Below are 22,819 nucleotides of genomic sequence, written 5' to 3'. Positions count from 1 at the left end.
TATCTGGCAGGCAGACAAATGACAGCGCTCAAGGCTGCATCTGAAATGAAGACCAACAGAGGCATGCAGAGCCACACTGGGGCTAAATACATGCCTTGAATGCAAAACAGATGCAATTATGTGCTAATTCTAATCTAAACAATTTTGAATACAGATTTAAGCAATGACTGCAGCTAGCCACTTATATAGTATACTTACAGTATGTTGAATTTGCACAGTGGGAGACATGGCATCGCTTTCAGACAGAGGTTGTACCCAAATGATCTATCTGCATGGATGTGCAGAGCTCCAGAAACTGGACAACATTACACAACTAGCATTAAATTACGGAATTACGCGATGTGGAGTCTGTTTGTCTTGTAGGTTGGCCAAACACGGATTGAAGAGTGAGAGCACGGTGGACTGTTTTTAGTTTGTTCAAATACCTGGATGGGACATACCATAGCGAACTCAGGGAATTTTATTAGGAGAGAAGTCTTTGAGCAATAGAAATTGGCCTTTGTGTTGCGAGGTGGCGCAGCCTATTGTGTTTTATTAAAAGAAGAAAGAGGGAAAGAGGGATTTGGTTCCCAAACACGGACTGTCCCGCCAAAAGAGGGAAGTTGAGAGCTATGGACATAGTCCGAGACAGGATTGAAAAGGTTAAATGCATAAAGAAAAATATGTCTGAATTGGAGCTATAAAATCCAGTTAGGACTACAGATTGGAGGTATCTGTCCACGATTTACCGATTACTTCCATATATCTTGCTCCAGCCCTGTCCACAGACCTGCTTGGCGAGATAAGCACCTAGTTATAGCGGATGCCAGCATGTGTCATATGGAAGAAATAGCAGCACTTTCTGCTAGGATTGCGGAGGTACTTAACAGCCGCGGATCTATTAAATATAAATTAGGCAGGAAACAGTAAAAATAGCCCAGCAGAACTGCCAGATCTGTGTGGCCTTCAGCAGTTTACATCTCCGTCTTCCCGCTTGTAAGCGTATACTTTTATATCCACAAAGGAAGTACAGATTAAACCGACACCACCACATATTCTAAACTTTTTATGATACTATTAAAGCATTTTTTTACTGAGAAAAATGATAGCTAGAGAAAATGCCTGTGTCTTCTGGGAACACGAAATACCATCATTAGCTGCACACTAAAGCAAGCATACACGCTTTATATTATTGTCACCCAAAACAATCATTACAGACCGCTTCAGGCAGCAGTTTATGTGTGAACGCCGTAGAGGTGTGCTGCTTGGCTCCTGCCCAAACAGCATGTTCTTTTCTATGGAGAGGGTGTAACGATTGTGGAATTCTCTCCGTGATCAGCGCACAGGACATGCGCTGACACTGCGGAAATCCTCCACAAGCGTATAATTTGAGGGAACCCAGCAAAAGGCGCAACGCACCTGTAGAGGGAAATTCCTGTCGGCAGGTGGAGCTGTGGAGTGCAGAGGAACAGCTCCTCTGCCCTGCCACAGATGCCAGACAGGAATTGTACGAAGGGAAGAAACGCAGGGCAAGATAGCCCTGAAAGAGAGAGAGCAAAGCGACAGAGGGTATGTGTGTCCACCAATCTAGTCGCCACCCTGCGACGATGAACACACAACTATGAAGATAAGGTGAGAAGGCAATCGCAGGAGATGGCGATTGCTAACAGCGACACAAGACAGAATAAGCACAGAGGAGGAATGTATGTGTGCGCACCAATCTAATCGCCAACCTGCGACGGTGGACATACAACAGAGGAAACCGAGTGAAAACGCAATGGCCTGAGAAGCGATTGCGAAAGAGATTGAGCAAAGGGACAGATTGTATGTGTGTGCACCAATCTAGTCGCCAACCCGCGACGGTGCATACACAATAGCAGATATGACGTAGGAACGCAATCGCGAGAGAGGCGATTGCCAGAGATGACACAAGGCTACAGCAAGGCAGAGCACGAGAGTAGCAAAGGCACAGCAAATCATACAATGAGAAGATAAGGAAAATAACAAACGCTAACTAAACGCGAACACCGCACTCATTTGCAACAGCGAACGCGTTTACTGCGCGGTCTCCGCGTGTTAAGCACAACAGAGACAAGCACGCCTAACTAACCACCGACAGACAAACATGAAACATTGGACGCGAGCGCTTGCTTAACGGTTACCTCACCGAGCCTCCAGCAAGCGTTCATATCAGACAAGACAGATACACGAAAACAGGAATAAGTGAGAGATACGATCCACTGCTCTTTCCGCCAGAGCGAGTGCGATCCAAGTAAGGAACAAAGCTTGCAGGATCCCCTGCTCTTTCCGCCAGAGCAAGTGCGATCCAAGTATAGCAAGATAGCTTTAGCAGGATCCACTGCTCTTTCTGCCAGAGCGAGTGTGATCCAAATACAGAAAGGGAGACAGAACAGGCAATACAAATAATACAATCCTAACTGCACTAGCAAGGATGCCTAGTGCAGTCCCAGGAATTACTCTAAGCTAATCTTCAAACGATAAGCATGGCTGACACTCCAGGAGTGTTTCACAGGACAAACCCTTATGACCAGCCCAGGTCTGTGATATCACATGGTATCCATAGTACAAACCTCCAAAGGATGTGGCTAGGCAATTTGCATGACAAACGCATGCAAATTCCTCAGCAGCAGCAAGCCGCAAAACCGACAAAAGGTCTCTCCTCCAGAGACCTGCAGAATGCAGACCCGAACAGTGGTCAAAAAGCTGCCTGCCTGCGCAGGCAGCTGAGCGGATCATTACAGAGGGGAGGGGAAAATGAGCGAGTGGCGCCCTATTAAGGGAATTTCAAAGGAAGTTTCCAAAGGAACAATAGAATAGATGGCAGGCAAGATTGATTGAGTGCTAAAGATTTAGAAGAGCCCAGCGACACTTAACCACTTTACCCCCAGCGGTACGAATTTCTCCGCCCCTTTTTTCCCCCCTAAAAAACCAGGGACGGAGAAATCCGTACCTTCCGCGCTACCGCCGCTGTCCGCGCTCCCGCCGCTCGTGCGCGCGCACCCGCCGCTCGTGCACGCCGCCGCCCGCTCGCCCGGAGATCAATGAACGGGAAAATCAATTCCCGTTCGTTGATCTAGCCCCCGCAATGATCTGCTGCTTCTTTCAGAAACAGCAAGATCATTGTGAGTCTCCCAGACTCCTACTGCTTCCTGTAAGCGTCCTTCCGGACGCTTACAGGTCGCATGTAAACAAACACTCTGTGGCCATCTTGTGGCCAAATAGTAAACTACACCCTAAAAGCATTTTACATATTCAAACATTACATTTACACAATAAATTAACTCATTACCTCCCACACTCCCCAATTTTTTTTTTTATTATTGTAATTAAAAAAAAAAAAACATATAATAAAAAAAAAACCTAAATAGTTAGCTTAGGGACTGAACTTTTTAAATATTTATGTCAAGAGGGTATAACACTGTTACTTTATAAACTGCGGGCTTGTAATTAGGGATGGATGCAAAACTGAAAAAAATGCACCTTTATTTCCAAATAAAATATTGTGATAGGGACATAATTTAAATGGTTTTATAACCGGGACAAATGGGTTAATACATTTCTTGGGTTTTAATTACAGTAGCATGCTTTATTTAAAAACTATAATGGCCGAAAACTGAAAAATAATAATTTTTTCCCACATTTTTTCCTATTTCCCCATTAAAACACATTTAGAATAAAATAATTCTTGGCATAATGTCCCACCTAAAGAAAGCCTAATTGGTGGCGAAAAAAACAAGATATAGTTCATTTCATTGGGATAAGTAATAATAAAGTTATAGACGAATGAATGGAAGGAGCGCTGAAAGGTGAAAATTGCTCTGGTGGTCAGGGGGTAAAACCCCTCAGTGGTGAAGTGGTTAAAGAGAAACTCCGACCAAGAATTGAACTTTATCCCAATCAGTAGCTGATACCCCCTTTTACATGAGAAATCTATTCCTTTTCACAAACAGACCATCAGGGGGCGCTGTATGACTGATATTGTGGTGAAACCCCTCCCACAAGAAACTCTGAGGACCGTGGTACTCCTGGCAGGTTCCTGTCTGTGAACCTTGTTGCATTGTGGGAAATAGCTGTTTACAGCTGTTTCCAACTGCAAAAAAGCATGCAGCAGCTACATCATCTGCCAACAGTAAAAATGTCACCATGTAATAAATGTCAGAATGTAAATCCGGGATTTAAAAAAATTTACAATGGGCAAACACTGACTAAATCATTTATACATAATTATTGTAAAAATGAAGCACTTTTTTATTACAATGGCCTCAATTCACTAAGATCATGCTGGAGATAATAAGGCAAGAGATAACTTACCTCCACACAGTGAGAGTTATTTTATCTCTTCATTCCTTAAGTTACCTCTTCTGTAGTTAATTTACCTCCACTGTAGTTAATTTACCTCTCCTGTAGTTATTTTCACACGCAGTTAATAAACAACCTGTCTTTAACTCTGGAGTTATTTTAAGGATTGAAGAGTTAACTTAGACAGAAGAGTTAACTTTAGGTTTGCCTGAGGTAAAATGTTTCCAGAATACTACATGCCTTATCACCATGGTGATAACTCTAGAAGAGTTATTAAAGACAGGAGATAAACTTAGTGAATTGAGGCCATTATTTTCACTTGAGTTCCTTTAAAGAGGAACTCCTCTCTTTAAAGAGGAACTGTAACCGAGGATTGAACTTCATCCCAATCAGTAGCCGATACCCCCTTTCCCATGAGAAATATTTTCCTTTTCTCCAATAGATAATAAGGTGGGTCTCTATGACTCATATTGTGGTGAAACCCCTCCCACAGTGTGATGTCAGGACCTAGGTCCCGACAGTTTCCTGTCTGTGAACTTTGTTGGGACCAATCAGCCTGAAGGGGGCTGGAGGAAGCCCCAGGTATGTATGAATTTCTTATTTTCATTTATCTCAGGTTCACTTTAAAGTGTAACTGAGACTTTCTAAGTACAAGCATTTATACTTACCAAGGTGTCCCCACTGCATATGCGCCGCCCGATCGCACTCTTGTAGCTGGGAGCAGGGTCGGACTGGGCCACAGTAGTACAGTTTTTTCCCTCGGTGGGCCCCCCCTCCAGGTTTTTGGTGGGCCCCCCCTCCTTGTCTGACAGAGCTCCAATTGCTGCCTGCAGCACAAAAATTCTCATCTCAGTGCTGTAATCCCTCATGCTGAGAGCAGTGGTGTAGCTAAGGAGCTGTAGGCCTCAATGCAAATTTTACAATGGGGCCCCCAAGCACTCTATACATAACAATTGATACGACGCACCAAAACCTGCCAATGGCTACTACAGTGTCAGAGGTGCAAGAAGGGGATAGGAAATAGCTCGTTAATGATTACCACTGTTCAAAGTATCTATAGAAGTGATTATTATGAGCAAAGTACCAATAGAGAGGTAATACTGTAGTTGAGGGAGGGCCCTTCGGGGCCCCTTTGGCCCGAGGGCCCCGATGCGATCGCAACCTCTGCAACCTCTGCGGTCGCAACCTCTGCAAAGTAGGACATTATTTTATATTGAAGGAGGGGACTCTATGCAAAGTTTTGCTGGGCAGCAGTGTCTTGGATTTACAATGCTGCTAAGATCATGTACATTCGGCCCTGTCCATAATACATCATGACCACGCCCACCTTCCGGTGCATGGTCACGCCCTTTTTTCACCGCAATCATGGGATGTGTGGGCCCCAGGTTGAAATTTCTTTGGTGGGCCTCCAGTGTCCCAGTCCGACCCTGGCTGGGAGTGTACTGCGCCTATGCAGTACTAACTGGGCAGGTGCAGAATGCTCCCACCTACGTGTGGGTGATAAAGGTGCGCATGCAAAGGAACAGAGCGGCCCGGGGGGATGGCAAGGCAACCCACAACCTTCTTGGGGCTCAAGGAAGCCCAGGTAAGTATAAATGTTTGTACTTAGAAAGACTCCATTTTCTTTTAAGCCCCGCACAAACACTTGATGAAACTCTGCCGAGGCAGTCGCCGATGACCGCCTCTGCCAAGAATCGAGTGTGTGTACAGCAGCTCCCAATGCCTCAGCCAGTGATCCGCTGGGCAGATAGAGTTGGTCAACCGCTGGCCAAGAGCATCGTTTGCTCCACTCACCCTATCGGCGTGGGAAGTCACTCACGCAACGCTCTGTCGTCTCTCTCCACCCCCCTCCCCATAACAACAGAACCCGTTGCTAGCCTGCAGGCTACTTACACGTCTGTGCAGTGTCGAGCCCCATATTATCACCTGTGAGATTGGGTAACAATCTCTCGCTGGCGACTTTCGTCATACATGTGTATGGGGCTTAAAGAGGAACTCCAGTGAAAATAATGTAATAAAAAAAAGTGCTTCGTTTTTACAATAATTATGTATAAATGATTTAGTCAGTGTTTGCCCATTGTACAATCTTTCCTCTTTTACATTCTGACATTTATCACATGGTGACATTTTAACTGCTGGCAGGTGATGTCAGTGGAAGTAGCTGCTGGCTTTTTTTGGCAGTTGGAAACAGCTGCAAACAGCTATTTTCCACAATGCAACGAGGTTCACAAACAGAAAACTGCCAGGACCATGGTCCTCACAGTTTCCTCTGGGAGGGGTTTCACCACAATATCAGCCATACAGAGCCCCCTGATGATCCGTTTGTGAAAAGGAATAGATTTCTCATGTAAAAGGGGGTATCAGCTACTGATTGGGATGAAGTTCAATTCTTGGTCACAGTTTCTCTTTAAGGGGAGCCTGTATGTAGTTTATAGCTAGGTACACACACTAGATGACACGCAAATAAGGCACACGTTTAGGACTGTGTCGTAGTGTCCCCCAATATCGCATAAAATCTGGTGCTCCAAATTCCTAGCGTACAGCATACATTTTCATCTGTGCTTACGCAACCCCTGTAATTAACTTTATAGCGCATGCGCGTTAGCTCATCATACAGGGTCATTAGTTGCCCCTCCAAGGGGGGGAGGTGATTGTCCTGCAGGAGGAGAGCCCACTGCAGAAGAACCGCACCACACTAAGGCCCCTTTCACTTTACCTGGACAGTGCCACAGGGTAATATGCACAGGCTTGCCCCAGGCTCAGTGACATAATCCCTGCTGGACAGGAAGTACATCACTGGGATTCCTGTTGGAGTGCGCATGCACACCGCACTCCATCGTTCACACTTACTACATCGCCATACATTTGCATCGCTGCATGCGGCAACACACTGTTGACTTTGCGACAGCATTGTGGCAATTTCACTACTTCTGTTGCACCGCATCACATCGCATTAAAGGATACCCAAAGTGACATGTGACATGATGAGATAGACATGGGTATGTACAGTGCCAAGCACACTAATAACTATGCTCTGTTCCCTTTTTTTCTTTCTCTGCCTGAAAGAGTTAAATATCAGGTATGTAAGTGGCTGACTCAGTCCAGACAGGAAGTGACTACAGTGTGACCCTCACTGATAAGAAATTCCAACTATAAAACACTTTCCTAGCAGAAAATGGCTTCTGAGAGCAGGAAAGAGATAAAAAAGGTCAATAGTTCATAGATTTTAGCTCTGGCATACTTTAACGAATGTGTCATTGAGTAAAAACAATAAAAGAGTTAAAACTTAAAAAGTACCAGTAGATTTAAACATAAAATAAAACTGTGTAATATCTTAAAAAGTCATTTTTAGGAGAAGGAAGATAAATACAATTGTTTATTTCATTAGTTTATTTTCGCTTCAGGTGTCCTTTCAGTGTGTAAGTCCCCGCAGACTTTTATTGACTAAGCGGCCTCTTGCAGTAAAATACCTTACCGCAACGCCATAGTGTAAAAGGGGCCTGAGGGTTAAATTCTAAAGTTTGCGCTATTGTCAATAATTGACAAGTTATGATTTTCGTTTTCATCTAACGCCGTTACACGGCAACCTTGGCTACTGATTTTGCAAGAATCTTGCTAAAGCAGCTTTCTGTAAGACCTTCCTGGGAGGTAAGGGAGTCACGCGAGGTGGCAAACACTCGAGAAGAATTTGTTTTCACTGAGATGGGAAGTTCGGATCTTTTCAATGATCCGGATGATTCGAATCGGATCATTGAAGAGATCCGGATCTTTGATCCGAATCTCGGATCATTTTACTACCGGAAGCATTCGGGGGTGAAATGAACAGCAGGACAGGTCTGTGGACAGGAGAAGGGGAGGGAGTGGACACACAGAGAAGGGGAGAAGATGGACAGAGGGCAGGGAGTGGACAGAGAAGGGAGGAGGGACGAGCAGAGAGCAGAAATGTTTGCACGTAATACCCACATGCTGAAGTCATATGCTTTACATATATTTCACCAGTGGCGTAGCTAAGGAGCTGTGGGCCCCGATGCAAGTTTTACAATGGGGCCCCCCAGGCACTCTATACATAACAATTGATACGGCGCACCAAAATCTGACAATGGCAACTACAGTGTCAGAGGTGCAAGAAGGGGATGGGGAGCAGCTTGTTAATGTTTACCACTACTCAATGTATATATAGAAGTGATTATTATGAGCACAGGACCAATAGAGAGCTAATACTGTAGTTGAGGGAGGGCCCTTCAGGGCCCCTCTGGCCCAAGGGCCCCGATGCGGTCGCTACCGCTGCACCCCCTATTGCTACGCCCCTGTATTTCACCTATATGCTCATCTGTACACTTTGAAAGAAAAGGTCGCACAGTGAAAGAAAGCATTCCCAGAAGATAAGTGCAGCTGTTTAGTGCCGAGTGCAGGAGGATTATATTGCCTTTCAATCACAGTGCCTGCAAAGTTACTGAGCTGTGCTGAGCCAAAAGCTTCCAATGTGTTCACTGTGTACAACTACGGAACAGCCAGCCTATAATGGGCAGCACGTTATAGCCAGTATGTGGGCTCTACACATATCTGGCAGTGGCACCCATGTCCCCTCTCTCTCATCTACCTGTCTCCCTGCAAGGCTGCCTCCCTTCCAACAGAGCGATCCATCTCTGCTCTGCTTCTACCCCGCTGCCCGCTGAGAGGGGGCGTGTCGCTCCTGGCCCCGCCCCTTTTGCGATCCGAATCACTCATTTTGATGATTCGGATGATCGACTCATAAAATAGATTCGGATCAAAGATCCGAATCGTTCATGATCCGGACAACACTATGACCTAGCAAATGATGGGTATTCGGGAAGAAGAAGCACTTTGATTTGATTTAGTTGTTGTTACGGCCAAGTCTAGGCTATTCAGTACTGTTGCACAATAACCGTATGCTCGATTACGGTGCACCTCGATTTACTGCTGAGCCCATTAAACATCCACTCGGAAGACAACACGGCTGGGAAACCTGAAGTGTATAAATCTAAAACACCTCTTCTTAGACAATAATTGTCCTATTCCTCCCCCCCAAAAATAAAAAAAACAGTTTGTTTTTACTCTGCCTTGACCGATTGTGCCCCTTTCATCCAATTCACTAACATGACTGCTCCCAGTTTCCCTTCTTCAGGATTCCGAGTGAATAGATGGCACTTTGAAAATAAAGACCTCTTTGGCTATTGCTTAATAGAACAGTGGTAGGCCACTCTCCAAAAAAAGCGGCCAACCTGCTCTACAAGACGACCAGGGCGGGAGACTTTAGCCAAGTCATTTAGGCTGCTAATTAGGCTCTTTTCAGGTCATTATAGAAGTAATCCAGCAGCAGGTAGGAAAGCTGATAAACTTGGGCCTGCCTTTTTTTCAGTCTACATTTAAACTGTTTTCTCTCTCTTTCTCCAACTCCCGACCTTTCCACCCTCCGCCCCTCCGCTCAATCCATCTTGGTCTTTTGAAGCTCTCCTTCCATAGCTCCGCTGTGGCCCCAGGCTAGCTAATTATTAGCATGGTGAGATAGGCTCTTTTTCACATGCAAAGAATCCTCATTCTTGTCCTGGGGTGAAATGCCATTATCTTTACTCAACTCCAAAAACGCTTACTCTCCTATTTCATGTTTGGAAGCCAGTCCAGGAAATCTTCAGCGCAATGCGGGATGAATCAGTGTTTGTATGGATATTTCCACTATTTCCGAGCGCGGTTCATCTCCATGGAATACCCCTTGGAGACGCATAGAGATACGTGTCAGCCTGAAGTTTTCTTTCTCAAAGTTAACTGTTTGCAGCGTTAAAGAGGCACCGTAGTGACATATTACCCTGTTTTCAGCATCAAAAACACTTCCTGTATCTATATATTGCTGTATATTGATATGTAGTCCCGCCCTTCTTGGGATGTCAGTCACTGCCTAGACGGTTTAGCTACGTGGAATTCGCCTCCCAGAGCATTCTGGAAGACCAAGTATTGTTTATATCGCCTTTGGAACAGAGAGTAAACAAACATTCAGCAGTGCTGCACCTGACAGCTTTAAAGATTTCGCCACCTGTAATGAATTTCAGAGTGTAAATCGGGGTGAGTAAAGATTTCATAGTCGGCAAACACTGACTATGGCTGCCATCTTTATTTCTTTTTAAACAATGCAAATTGCCCGACTGTCCTGCTGATCCTCTGCCTTACAGCTGACCCTGAACAAGCATACAGATCAGATGAGGCATAAAAGATCAGCAGGACCACCAGATAACTAGTATTGTTTACATTGAAATAAATATGGTAGCGTCCATATGCCTCTCACTTCAGGTGTCCTTTGACAACACGTAAAATATGTTGAGTAAACTTAAATGATAAGTTGACTTAAAGACCCTGTACTGAAAAAAACATCCCCTGGGGGGTACTTACCTCGGTAGGGGGAAGCCTTAAGTTCCCAATGAGGCTTCCCCCTCCCCTGTAGCTGCAGGCAGTCCAGCACTGGCCCCCAAAGTCTCCGGCAATCCTGGCTCGACAAGCCTGACAAGGCTTGATATATTTACCTTCCCAGCTCCAGCTGGTGGCGCTGTTGCGGCTTTCAGCACGGAGATAGGCGGAAATAGCCAATCCCTGTCAGGGCCGCTCTACTGCACAGGCACAGTGCGCAGTAGAGCAGCCCGACAGCGATTGGCTATTTCCGCCTATCTCAGAGCGGAGAGCGGACACTGCGCCTGCACTGGAGCTGGGAAGGTAAGTATTTACATCCCCGCTGTTCGGAGGGGCACAGCGAGACCGCCGTGGGACACAGGAGGACGGGGGAAGCTTCAATAGGATACGGAGGCTTCCCCCACCCGAGGAGAGTACCCCCCAGGGGAACTTTTTCTCGTTACAGGTTTTCTTTAAAGGATATATCCAAAGCAACTAAATAAATCTATTTTTACTTACCCTGGGCTTCTTCCAGCCCCTAGAAGTCACATGTGTCCCTCGCCACAGCTCCAGTCTTCTCCCGGGTCCTGCTGGCAGCTTCTGAAGTATCAGCGTCCCCTAAAGGGTCTGCTTACTGTCCCCCAGATGTTAATGTTCTCCCCTCCCCGGTGCCCATGCATTCTAATCTCACCTGCTCCAGCTGCTTCCCCATGTGACGCCACACACACGTACCCGGTGACACTCGAGAAAGCAGCAAACGAGGCCAGGAATAGCTGGGTAGTCGCAGCAGCTGGAGCAGGTGAGATTTTAATGCACAGGCACGGGTGGGCATATTTATATTTGGTTGGACAGCACCCTGGGGACCATTGCATTAGTCAGTCATTGCTATATCTAGAGCCGGGACTAGGTCCTCCAGTACCCAAGGCTAAGACACCAAAGTGCGCCCCTTTATCCCTCCCACTCACCCCAACCATCACACACTGATTGTTATTAGACTTAGAGGTGCCCCAGTGCCCCCAACATCATAATCTCTAGTTATCTGGCTTGCAGTCACTGCCATGTATCCCCTTTTCTTATTTCTCTCTGCTTAAAACAAAATAGGGGAAGGATAGTTGAATAAGTTGTGTTCCCCCTCCTACACTGCGCCCTGAGGCTGGACCCTCTCCAGCCTCTGCCTCGGCCCTCCCCTAGCTATATCGCACGCCATAACCTCTGCCCACCTGATGGACCATGTCGACCCAAGATTTTCCAGCACACTAGATTGATACAGTTGACCAATTTTGGCCTGAATTCAGTCAAATCGTTGATCAGGCATACTTGTTGCAGCACCAATTTTCATCCGATGACATAAGATGATCAAATCTGACGGTTGATCAGGCCGCAAAATGAATAAATGTATGGCCATCCTTAGGAAGAAGAACTAAGGCTCTATTCCTATTTGAGAGTAAGGGCCCTTTCACACTGGGGCATTGCAGTGTAGTAAATTTACTGCACCACACCTCCGGGCAAGGAAAGTCTATGGGGGTTCACACTCCCCACCTTACGGTACGCTGCGGCGACCAGCGGAAACCTGCGTCAGACCAGAAGTCATATAAGTCTATGGCAATGCGCCTGTTTTTTTACAAAAGCTGCAGTTTTCAGCGACACACGTGCTTGGAAGCACATTTTAGAAATACGCTTCCGTGCACGGTTCGATCAATTGCACAACAGGAAGTGAGCATCATTTCCTGTTTGCTGGATGCCAGACAGGGATTACTGCGTACTAACGCAGTAATCCCTAAAGGCCTGTTGTTGGCTGTGCCACCAAACTGCAGAGTGAAGCCGGTGTTGTGTCTGATTACGCTGCCTGTGGATTTGCGCTGCCCCGCATGCGCAGTAGGAGACTGTGCGGCCACATTTCCTATAGAATGATGCTGCTGGAGGTAAAATACTAAATATCTCCGCTCCCACACCTCTTACACTCCCCAAATTTTCAGGGTAGGTAGGGGACCCCCCGAACGACTTCTATGCTAAATTACAGCCCCCGAGACCCGCTGGTTCCCAAGATAGATTTCTCTAATCTATCTCCTGAACCAGCGGGCTCAGGGGCTGCAATTGGGCATAGAGGTCGTTCGGGGGGTCCCCTACCTACCCTGAAAATTTGGGGGAGTGTAAGAGGTGTGGGAGCGGAGATATTTAGTATTTTACCTCCAGCAGCTACTCAGTGTGGAAGGGAGCTTCCGGGCAGCGCAATCAGACATTACACCGGCCTCAGACGGGTTCTTTTGATCTTCTGAAATAGCGAAAAGGACCCAGGAACCATTTGTCTGGTGGGAATGATCCTCGGTAGCTGCCATATTTCTCTGCCCCCTCCATGTCTTGCGAGCCCATTTCACCCTCTGGGCTGACACAAGGGGAGCTGTGCATTTTACATATCAGCAGTGTGGAATGCAGAGAATTCTATAGCAGGTCAGGGCAGGAAGCAACTGCCTGGCTATAAGGGAGAGAGACTCGGTTACCACCAGGCCTGTCTGCTCGCTGGGGTGCTCTGATAATCATCACCACCTCTCTGGTAAAGTCATACAGACACTGCAACTGTCTGCGCTAACACTGAATCACACTCATGACTTATGCAATATAAATCCTGCATTCCTTACGTGTCTGCCTCAATATCTCACATTAAATAAACAAGAGAGAAACAGCTGCAAAACAAATTCTGTGGGTGGCAGTCTATTAGGCTATGATGGCTGTGAGCTCATCAGTAATCGCACTCACGATCTTGAAGGGAGTCTCAGAACTCATCTGCAGCGCAGTATTTAGTGCCAGACAGAAAACTGTTATTGCATTATAATATCTATGTAAAAAAAAAAAATATTAAAGATTGTAGGGCAGCAGGGGCAAACCCAGGATTTTCAAAGGGGGGATTCCTGCAAGGTCTTCCTCAACCACGCACAACACGGTATAATAATATGGTAGGACATCATGCTGGGTACATACAATGCAATTTCTTGTTCGTTCGACCGACTGTCAACTGGATCGATCAGGAGCAGTTTAGATACAGATAATAATGTGGACAGGCAACATTGCTAATGAAGGGGAAAATGAAGCATTCACACAGCAGGGCACAGGGCTCTGCTCATACCTGACACTGTTAAATTCCCCAGAGCTACTCCATGCTCTGTACACACGCTGCTGCTCCATGCTCTGTACACACGCAGCTGCTCCATGTTCTGTACACACGCAGCTGCTCCATGCTCTGTACACACGCAGCTGCTCCATGCTCTGTACACACGCTGCTGCTCCATGCTCTGTACACACCGTGCTGCTCCATGCTCTGTACATACACTGCTGCTCCATGCTCTGTACACACACTGCTGCTCCATGCTCTCTACACATGCTGCTGCTACATCCAAAGTCAACTGTAACAGGGAAAGAAAGGGGGCAGTGCTGGATGCCTGTAGATATTCTGGTGTCTCAATTTGTGCCTGTCCCCAGACACTGCACCGGCCCTGGTCTGAGGGGGGATTCTGGGCAGCTGTATCCGATTCCCCCCCCCCCCCCCCCGCGTTTGCCTGCAGCTTGCTTTCATGTAAGTATGCAAAACGCAGTTGCTCCACAGAGGTGTACAGCCCAAAGATGGAAATATTCTTTTACGCCTCATAAACACCTAAAATTGAAAATGCAAAACCAAACGTTTTGCGTTTTTGTGCGCTTTTTTCTCCCCCTCCCGGCATTCCACTGCGTGCTGCGTTTCTGGTAAAAGCGCTTTTCTAAGCCCTTTTCCGGAGCGGTTTTGTAATTCACTCCCTGACGCAAGACAGGAAGTGAACTCTTTGACCCATAAAAGAATAAATACAATGTATTTATTCTTAAAAACGCAAATGCAATCGCTGCACAAAGCGATTTTGTGAGCGTTTCAGTTTTTCCTATACCTTCCATTGAGGCAAAATCGCCCCAAAAATGGTACAGGCAACGCTTTTCTGCACGCACAGCGCACGAACCCACGCTGATATGAACCTTCTCACAGAGATTCATTGCACAAGCGTTAAATCGCCTGCGCTTGAAAAAAGGCCGAAAACGCCCCTAGTGTGAACGAGCCCTTAACCCTTTCCAATCCAATTTCTGGATCGCCCACGTCCTCCGCTACCTCCATACTTACTTTTGCCAGTGTGCAGTGGGGACTGGGGACATGGGTAATACAGAGCGTGGAGCAGCAGCGTAGATCCGGAGGGTTTCTTCCTCCTCGCACTAGAGCGAGGAGGCGGCCTGGCAGGCCGGCATCAGGGGCAAGGGGTGGGGCAGGCGCCAGCTCACACGCTGTAGCTCCGCCTCCCTTGCACAGGCGCCAGCATAATTTCATAATTATGCAGTGCAGCATGGTGCTGGATGGGATCAAAGTTGGACACTTGATCCGCATAGGTGATGCCGTGCTGGACTATATCAGACAATGGGGCCCCTAGTCATTAGCCCACGTAATATTTAAATTACGTGGTGCAGTGGCGGAGGGTGTGGCCGCCGGTGAACAAAGTGCTGGACTCAGTTGGACTCTTTGATCTAAAGAGGCCAACGCTGTGCTGGATTTTATCTAGCAACAACGCCACCCAGAGATGGATTAAGATGTAATGAGGCCCCAGACAAGGTTGTAAATTTGGGGCCACTTTGTGGTCTTTTTGGTAGGCTGAAGTAGAGAGAGGTCAGATTAGGTGGCTGGTGGGCCCCTTGACACCCACAAGGCCCCAGGCACCTGCCTAGGTTCGTAGAATCACAGGGGTGTCTCAGCACCCTAGAGAAAAAGACACAGGAGACGAAAAAGCGGGAGCCCAATAGCTCAATATGTTTTACTATACGGGATATCAACAGGTAACTACTCACAAAGGGGCAACCGACCACAGGAAGCAGGTGGAGACAACAAACCCGACTCCACTCGGGGAGGTCCAGCCAGACCTGGGTGTGGTCTTTTACTCTCCTTGGTAAAAGTGACAGATTATCGCTATGGTTTAAAAAAAGTGTTGACTAGTGTATGTCTAGACCCCTCCAACAGGGTGCGTTGGGGGTAAGTAAAGCAGAGGCTCCCTTTGCTGATTGGATATTTGCAATTGGCACTGTTATTGGCCTGAGGAAGCAGGCTTAGACTCATGAAACGCGTTGCCTGAGCTAAATAAATCTTTCTTTGTTTATACAAAGATCTCGTCATTGAGGTAAGCCACCTCAGGTTTTTTTTTCGAATGTATCTTGTTTTTAATCCAATTTTATTCACACTGAGGTGCCTCTTTACCCAAATTGTGACCTGCCTAGGTTGCCTGGGGAATGATCCTGCTCTGGTATGACTAGATCGAGCATTATATAGCTTCCGCTCTGATCGAATCTGATCACAGAGGCATCTATTGCCTGCCCACACAATGTCCAGCGATTTGCAAGAGATTTCAGCATGAAATGTTTTGCAAATCGTCCTGCTGGGACACCCTCAAGTTTAACATGTGTCTTTCTACCTCTCCACACACCCATGCCTAAGTGCAGTGTCTTAAAGTCTAATTCGCCAGTGTGAGCCCTGGCCTCCTCCGATCTTCAGCGTCACCATGAGCACCGGTACCACGTGGCTCGACACATGTTATGTTACACATGAGCCGGTATCACATGATATGAAAGGCCACAAATGCCCCGGCCTTCAGTGGCTGCAGCCCAGGGGGGCACCTGAATATGAAAGGCTGAAAATTGGAAGCAACAGATGAAAAAGGGAGACTGATGCTCAAGGGAGTTGTACATGAAAAAGAGGGACTACAGTACCTGGATGGTACACGTAGAAGAGGGGGCTGCACATGGAATGGGAGGGGCTACAGTACATGGATGGTACACATGGAAGAAGGGGGCTGCACATGGAATGGGAGGGGCTACAGTACATGGATGATACACATGGAAGAAGGGGCTGCACATGGAATGGGAGGGGCTACAGTACATGGATGGTACACATGGAAGAAGGGACTGCACATGGAATGGGAGGGGCTACAGTACATGGATGGTACACATGGAAGAGTGGGCTGCACATGGAATAGGGAGGGGCGCTGCTGCAGATAAAAGGGGAGCCACAACAGACTTGGGGGGTACAAAATGTATTTGGCCTTGGTACAGGTGCTCGCCAAAGACTGGAGGAGGCCAGGACTCGTGTTGGTGGTCAGGTGAGACTTTAAAACACTGCACACGGGGGCCGGGAGTCTGATTTTATGAAGACAAGGAAGTGAGAGCTGTTATGTTGCCCAAAGTAACCACTCAGTTCTTCTAGTCCCTAGGTTCTCAGCGTGTAATACACGTATCCCAGGGGGTACTGCTGATGGTTCCAGGGGGTACTCAGGCTTGATATACTTAACCAAGAATAAAAAATGTAGAGTTTTAGAAAATGATAAATCAAAAGCAATAGTAAATGCTTGGAAATAGTTTAGAACCAATTATCATGTACTACGATTAAATAAATCTTTGTCAAGGGGTACTTGTCATAATGTTTACTATGCTAGGGGGTACTTGGTAAGTACAGGGTTTTAAAAGGGGTACATACCAATAAAATGTTGAGAAACACTGTTCTAGGCTAGCTCTCCACTTCGGTTCCATTTTTCTTTGTTCCTGTTCCAATAAATTAAGTATACAGTAGTAGTAGTAGTCACAGCAACAGTCAACAAATTTAGTTTGCTTTGACGTTTTGTTTCTCCAATAAATCAAAAACTAATTGTCATGTCAAACAATTCAGTGGGGCGGAGGCAGAACAAGAGCTTGGAAAGATCCCCCACTTCAGCACCCCTACCGGCCGTCAGGACCCCTGCAGAAACGTGATCAATGCTTCAGCGCCAGTCATGTGAGATGTTACTAGAAAGAGCCCAGAGCAACGATGTCTGTCGGAGAGAGAGGTAAATATTTCACCACCTCTTTCACCAATGACTAGATCAGTGGAGGAGGCTTGTCAGGATAGCCGGGGATTGCTATTTGAGTATAGGGTCGGCTTTATGTCTCATCATTCTCTGCCTGACTCAAAAGAAATCTGTTTGTTTGAATGTGCCTTCATAAAAGGTCATCACTGAAGCTCTCCTGAACATCTAAAGTTTGTTATCTTTTGCCTCAGTCCATGGCACAGGTGCGGCGCTCACAATTCCCTGAAGAGCATTGTGTGCCATTGATTTGGACTTAAAAGCTAACAACTTCAAAAGTCTAACAAAGCAAAAAAAAGAAAAAGAGAACCGTGTTTCACATGACTCTGAGGACACCTGCCACATTCCTGTTCCCTTCTATGGAGAGGCCGGGTACACTTCATCCTCTTCATACGAGGACGTCGGCGGCAGAAGATCCCACGTACGGGGAATACTAAAAAAAGATGAAAAGGAATGCCGGGATCACAGATTATTTATCAACGTCTCCTAGTCACAAATCTGGGACATTAAGCTATGCCAGATGCACGAGGGCAATGATCACAGTACATTTACAGTTAGGGAATTAGTAAAGTTTAGCACAGTGTACTGGTAGTATCAACTAAGAGGAAGGTTACGGTACCGTCACTTATCTCCTCCTGGCCTTCACATTGGCTGAGGTTTGTGCTTCTACTGCCATCAGGGCCATGCAGAGGGTCCTTAAAGTAAATAGAAACCCGTTAAAAAAATTGAAAGCCAGATACTTACCTAGGGAAGGCTCAGTGTCCTAATGAGCCTTCCCTCTCCTCTCCTGGTCACTGTTCCAGCGCTTGCTCCCCCGTAGCACTATTTGACTAAATTGGTCAAATACTGCTATTTCCGCTGCCCAAGAAAGGCTTCGGCAGTCTTCAGAAGCCCGAGTGCTCCCAAAGATGGGCTGCTCCATACTGCGCACGCGCAAGCGCCCTCTCTTGCACACTCATGCGTGCGCAGTATGGAGATGGCTGTCTTCGGGAGGACTTGGCTCCCGAAGACTTCCGAAGTCCACAGCGGTGGGGAATTTAAATGAGGGAGCTGCCGCCTGAACGAGAGCACTGGAGGGGAGAGGAGATGGAAGGCTAATTAGGATTCTGGTTTCTTTTTTTTATACGAAGTTCCCATTTACTTTAAGTGGGGGGTGCTCAAACTTAAAAAAGGGGCCTCGCCTCCCCCCCCCCCCCCCGCCAATGCACAGTAGTACCTACAAGTGGGGGGACCCCTTCCTTTCCAACCCCCTAGCCCTGCAGTGACACGTGACCTTCACTCCCCCCCCCCCCCCGGCTCTCAAACTGTCCCAAACCATCCCCCTGAGCCCCTCCACTTGACATATAAATTCACAGAAGCGCTGGCTGCATTCAATGGTGTTGAGTCAGTCGGATTAGTCACTGGTGCCCGCACCTTCCCCCGCCCCTCCTCGTTTCTGGCTAGCGGGGTATTGGTTGTCATGTGGGTGCTGAATGCAGATGCTGGGTGCCATGTGGGTTCTGGGTGTGGGTACAGGGTGTCATGTGGGTTCTGGTTATGGGTGGGTATCAAGTGTCATGCGGGTGTTGATTGCAAGTACTTAGTGCCATGTGAGATCTGTGTGCATGTACTGTGTGTTATGTGGGAGCTGGGTGCAGGTACTGGGTGTGACATGGGTGCAAATATCTGGTGCCATGCCTATACTAGGTGCTGGCTATGGGTGGGCATTGGGTGTCACGTGGGTTTTAAGTACAGGTACTTTGGGTGTGGGTACTGGTTAAGTGGGTGCTTGGTGCAGATAGTGGGCGCTATTATCTCAAGTGTCTGGCACTGTGTTGGTGTTTTTCTCTGCAGAGAACAGTTCAAGAGTTCACTAGCCTGCTCTGTAAAATCATTTAGAATGCTGAGTAGTGTGTAAACTGCAAATATTAGAAAATGATGCAATGTTATAGAAAAAAAACTATATAACTGAACATAAAAATATGAAAATATTTTCTTTGCTAGTAATGTTCTAGTAATTATCCATACTACACAACCATATGTAGAAGCTTTCCAGAGGCGCCAATAGAACAAAAGACACTCAAACGAGCTTAAAACCGATGGGGCAGTGGTGGGCCTATCCCATCCATGCAGACAAAGCAAACAAAGGAAGGACTGTGGCATCAACAGTCAAACAACAATTTATTTATACTCCACAGTAAAAATAGGCAACGCGTTTCACGGGCTCAATCCCGCTCCATCAGGCCAATCAAAAAGGAGCATACAGCTTAACAGCATCAAAACCACACTGAGCGCTCACTTCCCTCTTACTTTCCTTGGCCATCAGGTAGCTACAGGTTCCCCTTAGTATTAGGTAGCCAGAAGTACCCTCAATATTAAGTAGCTAGAGGTACTCCTAAGTATTATGTAGCTAGAGGAACCTCAGTATATTAAGTAGCTAGAGGTGCCCCTGACTGTAGGAAGCTCTCATCAGTGGACGCTTTGCTCTGGATTCTGCATAGGGATGGAGGGAGGGAGGCAAGTAAGTCGCCTTTCTATCATCAGGCGCCTGTGGGCACGTGCCTACAGTGCCGAATGGTAAATTCGGCCCTGGGTACTGCGGAAGTGCAGACCATACTGGTGCATGCAGATAATGTCTCACAAAACTATTTGTGAATGTTTTTTCTTTATTGTGTCATTCTGAATTTATTAGGATGGCTGTAATGCACGTACAAATGATATGTATCAGCTGCAGATCTCTCCCTGCCCTATATATACCGGTGTATATTTTTTCTTTTTTTTTAACTTAAACTGCTTGCTTAAGGACCCCCCAATGACCAGGCTATTATTTACAAATTAGGCCACTGCAGCTTTAAGGGCTTGCTGCAGGGCCTTACAACTCAGCACACAAGTGATTTTCTGCCCACCAACAAAGCTTTCTGTAGGTGGACTGTGATCGCTGCTGGGGTGTTTGTTGTTTTTTTTTATAAATATTTGTTTAATTTTTAAATAAACATAGCTTTTTTTTAAACTATTTTTATTTTACACCCTCCCTCCCCCTGCCAGCCAATCCCTGCGATCAGCTCTCATAGACATCAGTCTATGAGAGCCGAACGCTCTTTTGCCTCCAGAGGGGACAGCCGAGTGACATGGCTGTCCCCAGTACAGCGCTGCACAATGTAAATAGATGGCGGTTTTGTCATCTAGCATGCTGGGAGACTGATAAGCAGGGATGTGCGCGGCGCGCATCGGCTCGCGTGATCCCCTGCTATCTCCGCCCCCAGGACTTCACGCCAATTGGCGTTGAGCGGTCCTAGGGCTGTCACCACGTCCACACCAATCGGTGTGGAGCGGTCGGCAAGAAGTTAATCTATTTTGGTATGTAATATAATATCCCATGCCCGCCTCCTGATATTGGCCCACCAGGCCCTGTCCCAGGTTGGGCCCAGAAAAATCTGGTAACTGTAAATAATGTGAGTCATACGCATTTCACTACCCAACAGGCACGTATTTGCATACATCTACGCTTGGAGGTCAGCTTTAATTAGTAATGAATGGCAATGCAGAGTGAGTCACTATGTAACGACAATGGCAGATAAAACACAGTTAGAAATAAACGTTTAAAAAAAAAAAAAAAAAAGAACATTTTTAACATACAGTTAGATCTGGCAATAGGAGAGCAGGCAGTGAAAGTTCTCCCTAAGGAATACATCTTGCAGGCTCTCTGCTGATGATATCTGTAAAATAAAAAGATCCAGTAAAATTAGTTGGCAGTGAAATCGTTAGTCTGGAAGCGGGAGAAGAGTATCTTGTTAGACCTGGCAATGCTCAGTTCACTTCTCAGATGTACCCTGAGCGGCAGTATCCGTAATCCATCTGATGGACTCCAGAAACTGTCTGGGCTTTCAACATTTCATCGCCAGCGTCAAAGAATATGATCAGAAGCAGAAACGGTGTATTCGGGAATGAGGCTGACACCTACTAGACTAGACCTCATACCAGATGTGTGTGGAGGATGAGGCGCTGTCTCGTCCGGTTACCCCAAAGACTGATCTTTTATAATAAGCATCATGTTCTTCCCTTTTTTACAGTATATTTTTCAGCTGGTGTCAGGGGTGTAACAAAAAATTCTGGGGCCACCCAGTGAATGGTGGCTCCTGGGGTTCCAATCTTCACCACCCCGCCGTCCCCCCATGCACTCTATGTTGCCACCCTCAAGTTCCCAATCACAAGACTTGCGTTAGTCCTGTGATCAGGAGACAGAGAATGGCAGCATAGAGTGTGCTGCTGCTGGAAAGAATGGAGGAGACCCGCTGGAGTAGGTAAATATTACAGAAGGAGAAGGAGCAGGACCCCCGTAGTCTCTCCCTCCCCCGTGCATGGTGTGGTCACGCTGGTTATTGTTACGCCATTGGCTGGTGTGCCAAGGTGTGCTTCCCCATGATAAAAAATAATTAAAAACAATGAAGGTAAGTAATGACTTACCTTAGTGAATGACAGCCGTAAAAGGTTCAGCTTTTCATGACATGTTTCGTGGGAGCAGAGCCCACTTCCTCAGTAATTTTTCTGGATATTGACCTGAAGAAGTGGCCTCTGCTCCTATGAAACGCATCAAAAGTGCAATAAATCTGTTAGACTTTTATGGTTATCATTCATTTAAGAAAGTCCTCACTTACCTTCATTGCTTTTTAAATATCAATGTTTAATATTTTATTTTACTTGGGTGCATCTTTCTCTACCATCACATTGATTACTCTCCTTTGGAGGGTGGCCATCAGCTGTCCCCACACTGCTGATGACATTTTTTTTATAATAGAGTGATCATGTCCTCAGTGAGTATTCATTCCTTATTTTTTTTTTTTTTGCCTTTTACATTATCTACTTCATCATATTGGGTTTCTCTCAAGGTCTGTTAAGGCCCACACACACGTCGGATTTTTTTAAACGATGGATCGTTTGGACGTCCCGTCGTTCAGTCGTCCGAACGTAAAATCGGGGGTGTGTACAGTCTGTCGTTCAGCTGATAAGACTGGTGTTGAGTGATCCGCTTGGCAGTCTTATCAGCTGAACGACGGACTGTACACACGCCCGATTTGACGTTCGGACGACTGAACGATGGGACGTCCAAACGACCCGTCGTTTAAAAAAATCCGACGTGTGTATGGGCCTTTAATTGGAAAGTGATTGTTCAACTTATCAAGTAGGATTTATCTTGAAATCTACCGATCTCTGTACACTCTGCCAAAAAGTGAACTGCCTCTGTACATATCTGCCAA

The 22,819-nt window shown here is 46.5% G+C and overlaps 1 long non-coding RNA gene across 1 annotated transcript in view; it reads right to left on the bottom strand.

Annotated features, from left to right (window-relative positions):
- The window catches only part of LOC137561707 (uncharacterized), a 131,876-nt gene that overhangs the window by 54,560 nt on the left and 54,497 nt on the right, over window positions 1-22,819 (bottom strand). The window contains exon 2 of the long non-coding RNA XR_011030091.1: window positions 21,201-21,280. This is a non-coding gene — a long non-coding RNA (uncharacterized lncRNA). The remainder of the gene's footprint in view (window positions 1-21,200; window positions 21,281-22,819) is intronic.

The sequence above is a fragment of the Hyperolius riggenbachi genome, chromosome 3 (genome assembly GCF_040937935.1).
Source record: "Hyperolius riggenbachi isolate aHypRig1 chromosome 3, aHypRig1.pri, whole genome shotgun sequence".
In the NCBI taxonomy this organism is placed as follows: domain Eukaryota; kingdom Metazoa; phylum Chordata; class Amphibia; order Anura; family Hyperoliidae; genus Hyperolius; species Hyperolius riggenbachi.
The sequence above is the reverse complement of the archived record's forward strand: the minus strand, read 5'-3'. Positions and strand labels throughout refer to the sequence as shown.